Genomic DNA, 10,900 nt, shown 5'->3' with positions numbered 1-10,900 from the left:
GGATGTTATTTGTGGAATAGATGAGCTATTGCTGTCTTGCAGGTCTCTTCAAGCACTGCCCCCTATCAGACCCAGCATCATTCTGAGTTGATGAGAATCACACACAATGCGGTAAATGCTATGGCTCCCTGAACCTCCAGACTGAACTACAGCACTTCCATACCTAAGGTTCTTGCCAGCAATCCTCCCTCGTGCCCCACAGCCATTCTGCATTTTGGTGACAGATCAATCTTTCTAAAGCATTGATTTAACTCTACCACTCCACTGCTCAACAGTCTTTGCTGTCTTCTCACTGCCTCCAGACACTTTTGCTTGATAATTCCAGGTCTTCACAACCTGTCAGGTGTATACATACTTTTCAGTCTTCACTACTGCTACTTTCCAAAGCTCTCTTCACTCCACTCAAATGGCAATAGATAGTGATCCTGGAACTTACTTTGTACTTCACCCTCGCTTGAACACCCTGTCTTTCAAAATCCTCTCCAGCTGTGAGACCCAGCTCAAACCTTCCTCCACCCTCCTTCCCCCAGTAGCCACTACGAAGGGTACCTAGGACTTCGCACAAGAGTTTTTTTCTCACGTAGGTGTTTCTGGGTCTGGGTAACTGTACACACAACCCTGAATAATTCTGTACCTTTTAACAAGGGGAGTGTGAGACAGGAAGGCTAACTCAGCTGACTGTTCACTCAGAAGGGTGGAATGAGGGAGTAGCCAGAGGAGTAGAGTCCCTTGGAGACTGTACAATGTGTAGGCTAGGGGTGAACCACAGCTCACTTGATTAGAGTGAAGTGCTGTTGATCAAGTTCATGGGTTCAGATCCCCACACCCGCCAGCTGCCAAAATTAAAAGAAAACATACGTATGGGTTGCACTATTCTTTACTGGCGGCTGGCCAGTATGGGGATCCGAACCCATGGCCTTGGTGTTACAACACTGTACTCTAACCAACTGAGTAACCTGGCCAGCCCTGGCCTGCACTTTTTTAATTAAAACAAAAAAAAATTTATTAAATGCCAGGGGAAAAAAATTCAACTTTATCGATAGGAAAAGTTATCAGTGAAAAAATTGACCCACATTTTCATCACCAAAACGGTAATATTTGTATATATTTCAAAAGTAAAAATACAAAGGCAGTTTTCTTTATTTTATGTTAAATTATGAGATCTGGGGGCCTGGGCTGATAATCACTGGTATAAACCTCAGAACCTGGGTCTGGAGATGAACCTGCCTGAGACATTGTGCCCTAACATGCTCCACAAATGAGAACATTAAGGTTCTCCTCTCGCTTCAGGCAACCGGAGGCCTGGTTTTAGCTGAGATTCTTCTATGTTAACACAGCAGATTCCCTAAGTCCGAGGACTCCGTTACTTGTTACTTGTCTTACCACATCATCCAGCCTCCCTTGAGGGTAAGGACATGTCACACTCCTCTCACCCTCTTCTGGGGAGGGTCCAGCACAATGCCTTTTGCATAGTGGGTCATCAAGAAATTCCTGTTTATGATGATGAAGAAATGGCTTGAGAGAAAGTGACTTCACCCATATGTGTGTTGAATTTTTTTTTTTAAAGCAGCACACCTACTTAGTGGAAGTCATTGTCAGGGAATATTCTTGATTGTGCACCGCAGGAACCCAGGGCTCCAGCTTCCTTCACTCACTCACCCAGCTGGACTCTCAACAGTTCCACCTGTTAACAGGTGTGGTCCCACACACAGGCGTGTGCGTACTTGTGCTTGGTATGAGAAGCTCTCAAAGGTACTGCTTATGTAAAATATCCTAAAAATATTTTCCCACTGCCTTAAAGTGCTGTCTCAGATTTTCACCATTATTTAATTTTTTAGATTAAGTAATAAGGACCATGTTACTAGGGAGGGAAAATGCATTAAGTTATAATCACCTGATATCTTGGCTTCATTTAGTTATGAGAGGGCTCCCATTTATCATTGCACTCACTGCAGTGTATCTGATGATCTCTTTTCCTGTTTGTCGAAGCCATCATGAGCTGCTTCAGCCTATCTCTGGCACGTGGTACAATGTCTGCCTAGCACAGAGTGGGCTCTCAAAAATATTGTTGAACCAAACTTAAGCAGCCTGTTCTATTTAGAGAGTTCTAAAAGTAGTGCCTAAAAAAGTGAGCTAAGGAATGTAGTCTTGTATGAGGAAGTGTTCCATCAAATGCACTGCTTGATTGGCTTCCGCAATGGGTAAGAGGACCACCAAAGACAAACACTTCTGTCAATCTGGTTAACCTTGATCAGTGGCTTGCCTATGAAGATGCGCAGCCTCTGGCTCAACTAAGATGAAGGGAATTGCCCTCAGTAATTAAAAGTACCTCAAGGACAGACCCACCCCTACCCTCTAATTTAGTGTTCCCCATTCCAAAAAGGCAAACTGTTTCCTGAGGACAGAATCGGTATCATATACAGACTGTGTTCTTAAGAGTCTAGCACAGAGTCTGGCACATAATAGGAACTAAAACATGATAGCTAATAATTATGCAGTGCTTACCATGTGCCAGATACTTCTCTAAGCATTTTTATATACGTTAATTCATGTAATCCTCACAACACTAAGAGGCAGACACTATTTTTATCATCCCCATTTTACAGATGGGGAAACCAAAGGACACAGGAATTTATGTGACTTGCCCATGGTCAAAGAGTCCCAGAATCCATGCTTTTAAACACTATGCTTTAGTGCCTTTAAGTGGGAGTGAATGCATAATCTCACTGCACCGTGCTTTTTATAGCTGATTGTTTGCACATCTTGCTGCAACACTAAGGCACGGTCTCCTCCACCATACGGTTTCTAGCGCAGGGTCATTTGCTGACTTTTATTCATCGTCATTATCGCATTTTGTTCATTTGTTTCTGTTTTTTGCTTTGGTGGCTGGCCGGTAAAGGCATCCCAACTCTTGACCTTCATGTTATCAGCACCACTCTCTAACAAAGTAAGCGAGTGAACCTGCCAGCCCATTCCTATTTGCCGAGCCGTAGCAAGGCTACCGTGCATACCTGTGGCCACCAGGCGGCACTGTGGGCACACGTCCTCTTCCACTTCCCTCCGGTACTTCGGGCCCGAGAGGGGCGGAGCCAGCGTTGGGCAGGGCCAGCGAGGCCCTCAAGGCAGTAGCTATCCCGGCGGGCCGCGCGCGTGGCCGCGTTTGAATGGCCCTCAGTGGGGCCCGTCCCGGAGCCGAGGGACGCTCTAGGCTGCCGGTGCGGTTCGTCAGCGCCAGGGCTGGGCTGAGGCGCCGTGGTACCATGAGGCACCGGTAAGTGACGGCCGAGCCAGGGCGAGCCCCGCGTCCTCCGTTGCCCTTCCCGGGCAGGGCTTCTTCGGTCCGTGGGCCCACCTGAAGGCCCCGCGGCGGGGCTGCCTAGGTCGCGGGGCGGAGCGGTGAGGCTGGGGTGGAGCCCCCGGCTCCCGTGGAGCCCTCCGGCCGGCCGCGACGAGGAGAGTCGGGGCAGCAGGTGCTGGTCGGCTCCGGGTGGGCCCGAGGAGCCCCGGCCGGGAGAGGCGTGGACGGGACCTGCTGTCACTATTCATCTTCGGGTGGAGTCGCAATCTGCACCCAGGGAGGGTGAAGGACAGGACGCGTGTGAGTCGAGCTGTTTGAGGACAGGTTTTCCCGAGAGCCGCCTAGGCCTGGCCCTGGCATTTCCTTATTTTCTGACGGGTCCTTGTTTCCTTGACAGATGAGCTTTTGTTTCGCAGGACAAAAATTTGACATAACTGCATAAGAATTGCTGATTGCAGCTTTAAAAAGCTCATTGTTTTTTCTGAAAAGTTGTTTTGTAACAGTACCTAGGCTTTTTCTACGCTCTTAAAATTGTCTTAAATATGGAAATAACAGAGTTGATTTGTTTTCTTGTGGCTTATAGTTTCTCGAAAACAGAGGTATCTATGTCAGTTACTTTGCAGATTTTTTTTTTAAATTACAAGAGAAACTAGTTCTGTAATTATCACCAATTTAGCACTAGCAAACTTTCTGAGAAACTAGTTCACCTCATATTTAAACTTGTGTAAAATAGTTATCCTGTTGATTTTTTTTTTTTTTTTAACTAGCCTCAGACTTGAACCAGAACTTTATACACTGAGGCTTTTGCTTGGCTAATAACTTAGTATTGTAATAGTGATGATGGGTAATATTTATTTTTTGCTTTCTATATGCTAAGCATTGTTTTAAAAGCGTTGCTTTGGGACAGATACTTTTATCCCCATTTTGACAAGGAGGAAACTGAGGCACAGGGAAGTTAAGTAACTTGGACGAGGTTACACAGTTAATGTAATTGGAACTCAATCAGGCTGGCTCCACACTTTTAACTGTAATGCTCAACTGCCTCCTCTTTTTAATTTACAAAGTGCTTTCATTTAATTTACTTCAACTTTGGAGATATGAGTGCCTTTGTGTACGCATACGTTCATTCACACATCATTCAAGATCTCTGCTCTTGTTGACTATACTTAAGTTTTATTTCAGGTAAAGGGAATTCATAAGGTTTGTGTGTGTGTTGTGTATATAGTGTTAATTCCTTTGTATAATTTTATGGAAGTAGAGAATAGTTAGAAACCTATGCATTTCTTTTAAATAAATCATTTATACATTTAATGTTTTTCTTCCTAAAACTATTGAGTGGTTACTCTGTACTTGGAATGGTTATACTTAATTAATAGCCCCATGACAAAAAGTAAAGTTCAAAAGCAAAATCACTTAGTAAGAAGTCAGCAGTTTACATGTATTTATAGCAGAGCTTTTAAGTTTTTTTATCGGTTACCAAGCTTTTGATTTCCTCTATGCCCAGCATAGTGTTAGACCCAAAAGAAATGTGCCAGGGCAGCAAACCTTAGGAAAGTCAGTCTAGTTTGGTATATGAGATTACCAACAAACAAAAAAAATACACGCTCTACTCTTCATTGGTACAGTGGGTATATGCTGAACTGAACTGAGTAAAGCTTCTGCAGAGAAGTAACAATTGAAGAATTTATGTAGGGCATTGAATAGAAGGGCAGGTGGGGAATTTTAGTGAGGAAACAGTGTGTTCAAAGACAAGGATTGCCAGCAGTCCCCAGAGTGAGCGGCATGGACAGATTCTCCCTCAGAGCTCCAAAAAGAACCAACCCTACTGACACCTTGATTTCATCCTTCTGGCCCCTCAAATTGTGAGAGAATAAATTTCTGTTGTTTAAAAAAAAAAAAAGACTTGGAATTGGGAATGAAAATGATTTTTTCTAGGGAATAATAACTCTGGTCTATTTGGAAAGCTCCTGCTGAGAAAAGTGAGATCATGTGGGGCAAAACTATGAGGAGTGTTGTATAAGACATGTCAGAAAGGTTTAGGTCTGATGGATTTGTATATGAGCAGAGAGCTCATCTGAAACTTTTAAGTCAGTGGTTCTCAACTGGGTTCAGTTTTGCTCCCCAGGGGACATTTGGCAATGTCACACTTCAAGGGAGGAGTTGCCAGTGGCATCTACTGGACAGAGTCCAGGAATACTGTTAACACTCTATAATGGGACGGCCGCTCCATAGGAAATAATTACTCCAAATGTTAGTGGTGCTGAGGTTGAGAAACCACATTTTAAGTTGAATGTATATTTGGTTAGCCTATGCTTTACATGTGTTGTAGGTAAGAATTAAGATGAATTTTAGGAGGATGAGTACAGCAATACTAAAGTTGGGAAGAAGCTGGCGCAGAGACCTCAAGGAGTCTTGGGGGAGGGGAGAGTCTGTAGGAGATAGATGGGAGTGATGAGAATGCGCATGTAGTGGTAAATGAGACAATTATTTAAATAACATCTTTTCTGAGTTTAAAAATAATGCCTGTTCATTGTAGGAAATTGAGGAAATGTAAAGAAGAGGGGGGAAATCACACATAAAATCCCCCAAGCAGAAAGAATAACTTAATATTTTAAAGTGGTAATTCCTTTCAAGTCTTTCTTTTATGCTGATAATTATTTTCCTTTTTATAAAAGTGGGATTATACATTTTTCTCCCTGTGGGTTTTTTTCTGTGTGTTTTTTTGACTCAGCACATAACAGATATTTTCCATTCTTTGAAAAAAATGTTCTTGTTTTGTTTTGGGTTTTTTTGGCGGCTGGTGAAAAATGTTCTTTTTAATGGTCATAGAATTTGTTTTGTGTGCGTGTTCACTTGAAATTGGGAATTTTGCTTTGTATTCAAAAGAGACATTTTGAAGGGAGAAATATTAGAACACAATGATTGATTAAGTATAGAAAACAANGAATTTATGTGACTTGCCCATGGTCAAAGAGTCCCAGAATCCATGCTTTTAAACACTATGCTTTAGTGCCTTTAAGTGGGAGTGAATGCATAATCTCACTGCACCGTGCTTTTTTGCTTAAATCAGGGTATAAATGAGACTGCCCCAGGTGCTTCCTTCTCACGTTCACAAAAGCAATCCTCCACCACTGAACTCCATTCTCTCAGGGGGCTCAATGAAGGCTAACCAGTCTGATGCATGTGTAGGCAACAGTCCCATGGACTGGCACTTGTAGACAGCCAATGCCAAACCCATCAGGTTCCCAATGAGATAGACCAAACCCTGAAGAAACTTCTGGCTTGAACTTTCTAGCATCTTGAAAGTTGCTGAAATAGCCATAAGTGCCTGAATGGGTCGCCAGGCCATCATACACACCATCATAGTAGGGAAGATGGAGATAGTATTGCCTGCCATGTACATGATGAAGAGGTTCATGGGAATCTGTTTGAGGGGACCCAGGGCGATGTCCCAGCAGCGCTGTGGCCACCAGGCGGCACTGTGGGCACACGTCCTCTTCCACTTCCCTCCGGTACTTCGGGCCCGAGAGGGGCTTAGCCAGCGTTGGGCAGGGCCAGCGAGGCCCTCAAGGCAGTAGCTATCCCGGCGGGCCGCGCGCGTGGCCGCGTTTGAATGGCCCTCAGTGGGGCCCGTCCCGGAGCCGAGGGACGCTCTAGGCTGCCGGTGCGGTTCGTCAGCGCCAGGGCTGGGCTGAGGCGCCGTGGTACCATGAGGCACCGGTAAGTGACGGCCGAGCCAGGGCGAGCCCCGCGTCCTCCGTTGCCCTTCCCGGGCAGGGCTTCTTCGGTCCGTGGGCCCACCTGAAGGCCCCGCGGCGGGGCTGCCTAGGTCGCGGGGCGGAGCGGTGAGGCTGGGGTGGAGCCCCCGGCTCCCGTGGAGCCCTCCGGCCGGCCGCGACGAGGAGAGTCGGGGCAGCAGGTGCTGGTCGGCTCCGGGTGGGCCCGAGGAGCCCCGGCCGGGAGAGGCGTGGACGGGACCTGCTGTCACTATTCATCTTCGGGTGGAGTCGCAATCTGCACCCAGGGAGGGTGAAGGACAGGGCGCGTGTGAGTCGAGCTGTTTGAGGACAGGTTTTCCCGAGAGCCGCCTAGGCCTGGCCCTGGCATTTCCTTATTTTCTGACGGGTCCTTGTTTCCTTGACAGATGAGCTTTTGTTTCGCAGGACAAAAATTTGACATAACTGCATAAGAATTGCTGATTGCAGCTTTAAAAAGCTCATTGTTTTTTCTGAAAAGTTGTTTTGTAACAGTACCTAGGCTTTTTCTACGCTCTTAAAATTGTCTTAAATATGGAAATAACAGAGTTGATTTGTTTTCTTGTGGCTTATAGTTTCTCGAAAACAGAGGTATCTATGTCAGTTACTTTGCAGATTTTTTTTTAAAATTACAAGAGAAACTAGTTCTGTAATTATCACCAATTTAGCACTAGCAAACTTTCTGAGAAACTAGTTCACCTCATATTTAAACTTGTGTAAAATAGTTATCCTGTTGATTTTTTTTTTTTTTTTAACTAGCCTCAGACTTGAACCAGAACTTTATACACTGAGGCTTTTGCTTGGCTAATAACTTAGTATTGTAATAGTGATGATGGGTAATATTTATTTTTTGCTTTCTATATGCTAAGCATTGTTTTAAAAGCGTTGCTTTGGGACAGATACTTTTATCCCCATTTTGACAAGGAGGAAACTGAGGCACAGGGAAGTTAAGTAACTTGGACGAGGTTACACAGTTAATGTAATTGGAACTCAATCAGGCTGGCTCCACACTTTTAACTGTAATGCTCAACTGCCTCCTCTTTTTAATTTACAAAGTGCTTTCATTTAATTTACTTCAACTTTGGAGATATGAGTGCCTTTGTGTACGCATACGTTCATTCACACATCATTCAAGATCTCTGCTCTTGTTGACTATACTTAAGTTTTATTTCAGGTAAAGGGAATTCATAAGGTTTGTGTGTGTGTTGTGTATATAGTGTTAATTCCTTTGTATAATTTTATGGAAGTAGAGAATAGTTAGAAACCTATGCATTTCTTTTAAATAAATCATTTATACATTTAATGTTTTTCTTCCTAAAACTATTGAGTGGTTACTCTGTACTTGGAATGGTTATACTTAATTAATAGCCCCATGACAAAAAGTAAAGTTCAAAAGCAAAATCACTTAGTAAGAAGTCAGCAGTTTACATGTATTTATAGCAGAGCTTTTAAGTTTTTTTATCGGTTACCAAGCTTTTGATTTCCTCTATGCCCAGCATAGTGTTAGACCCAAAAGAAATGTGCCAGGGCAGCAAACGTTAGGAAAGTCAGTCTAGTTTGGTATATGAGATTACCAACAAACAAAAAAAATACACGCTCTACTCTTCATTGGTACAGTGGGTATATGCTGAACTGAACTGAGTAAAGCTTCTGCAGAGAAGTAACAATTGAAGAATTTATGTAGGGCATTGAATAGAAGGGCAGGTGGGGAATTTTAGTGAGGAAACAGTGTGTTCAAAGACAAGGATTGCCAGCAGTCCCCAGAGTGAGCGGCATGGACAGATTCTCCCTCAGAGCTCCAAAAAGAACCAACCCTACTGACACCTTGATTTCATCCTTCTGGCCCCTCAAATTGTGAGAGAATAAATTTCTGTTGTTTAAAAAAAAAAAAAGACTTGGAATTGGGAATGAAAATGATTTTTTCTAGGGAATAATAACTCTGGTCTATTTGGAAAGCTCCTGCTGAGAAAAGTGAGATCATGTGGGGCAAAACTATGAGGAGTGTTGTATAAGACATGTCAGAAAGGTTTAGGTCTGATGGATTTGTATATGAGCAGAGAGCTCATCTGAAACTTTTAAGTCAGTGGTTCTCAACTGGGTTCAGTTTTGCTCCCCAGGGGACATTTGGCAATGTCACACTTCAAGGGAGGAGTTGCCAGTGGCATCTACTGGACAGAGTCCAGGAATACTGTTAACACTCTATAATGGGACGGCCGCTCCATAGGAAATAATTACTCCAAATGTTAGTGGTGCTGAGGTTGAGAAACCACATTTTAAGTTGAATGTATATTTGGTTAGCCTATGCTTTACATGTGTTGTAGGTAAGAATTAAGATGAATTTTAGGAGGATGAGTACAGCAATACTAAAGTTGGGAAGAAGCTGGCTCAGAGACCTCAAGGAGTCTTGGGGGAGGGGAGAGTCTGTAGGAGATAGATGGGAGTGATGAGAATGCGCATGTAGTGGTAAATAAGAATTAAGATGAATTTTAGGAGGATGAGTACAGCAATACTAAAGTTGGGAAGAAGCTGGCGCAGAGACCTCAAGGAGTCTTGGGGGAGGGGAGAGTCTGTAGGAGATAGATGGGAGTGATGAGAATGCGCATGTAGTGGTAAACGAGACAATTATTTAAATAACATCTTTTCTGAGTTTAAAAATAATGCCTGTTCATTGTAGGAAATTGAGGAAATGTAAAGAAGAGGGGGGAAATCACACATAAAATCCCCCAAGCAGAAATAATAACTTAATATTTTAAAGTGGTAATTCCTTTCAAGTCTTTCTTTTATGCTGATAATTATTTTCCTTTTTATAAAAGTGGGATTATACATTTTTCTCCCTGTGGGTTTTTTTCTGTGTGTTTTTTTGACTCAGCACATAACAGATATTTTCCATTCTTTGAAAAAAATGTTCTTGTTTTGTTTTGGGTTTTTTTGGCGGCTGGTGAAAAATGTTCTTTTTAATGGTCATAGAATTTGTTTTGTGTGCGTGTTCACTTGAAATTGGGAATTTTGCTTTGTATTCAAAAGAGACATTTTGAAGGGAGAAATATTAGAACACAATGATTGATTAAGTATAGAAAACAATGGGGGTAAAAGTCTATGACATTTCTAAGGTTTTATATCTTGGAAACTAAAAGAATGGTGGAATAACTGAAATAAATTGGAATTCTCATGATAATTTTCATTTAGGTATGTAAACTGTCATTCACAGAGACACATAGTGAGATTTTAATGAAAAGCCCTTGATATCTGTCAACTTACATTCTTCCTAAAACTGCTAAAATTAATCTTCCTTTTTTTTGTTGTTTTTAACTTTATTTTTTGTACTATGCTTATTTTTCCGTTTTTTTTCTTAGCAAGCCTCTCCCTTTCCCTTTTTTTGAAAGATTTTTTAGAGTATTTTTCCTATTAAAATACTAAATAAGGTTTAAGTTTGTTGGGCATGAATACTTTGAGAGATTAAAGGGCTAGTTTTGGTTTTCTAAGTGCAGAATAATACTGTTTTACAAGCAAGAGGTGAGTATGACTCCTTTTACAGGGGAGTAGGAATTATCTTTAAAAATGCTTGTTCTGTAACAGGATGCGTCATAACATCAAACCAGTCAATATTAGATTGATGTTTCATCAGTCATACTTGTTGATCTATATCAATTAATTTGTTGCTTTCTTTTTTTTTTCCTTTTTGTCTTTTTTCATGACCGGCAACGGATCGCAACCCTCAGTGTTGCGCCCGTACCGGACCGGGACCGGCCACGGGATCGCAACCCTGGGTGTTGCGTCCGCACCTCGCTCAGCCAGTGAGCGGCCGGTCTGTATGTGGGATCCGAACCCTCGGCGGGAGCGCCGCCAC

General features: G+C 42.8%; 1 protein-coding gene across 1 annotated transcript in view; it reads left to right on the top strand.

Annotated features, from left to right (window-relative positions):
* The first annotated feature begins 6,909 nt into the window (after nucleotides 1–6,909).
* KATNBL1 (katanin p80 subunit B-like 1) overlaps nucleotides 6,910–10,900 on the top strand; it is a 39,652-nt gene continuing 35,661 nt past the window's right edge. Inside the window, exon 1 of the mRNA XM_008581299.1 lies at nucleotides 6,910–7,018. The gene's annotated coding sequence lies outside the window, so the exon portion shown is untranslated. The remainder of the gene's footprint in view (nucleotides 7,019–10,900) is intronic.

This window comes from Galeopterus variegatus, unplaced genomic scaffold (assembly GCF_000696425.1).
Source record: "Galeopterus variegatus unplaced genomic scaffold, G_variegatus-3.0.2 Scaffold2319, whole genome shotgun sequence".
NCBI classification, from domain to species: Eukaryota; Metazoa; Chordata; class Mammalia; order Dermoptera; family Cynocephalidae; genus Galeopterus; species Galeopterus variegatus.
Note: the sequence above shows the minus strand (reverse complement) of the source record. Positions and strands in the feature narration are given on the sequence as shown.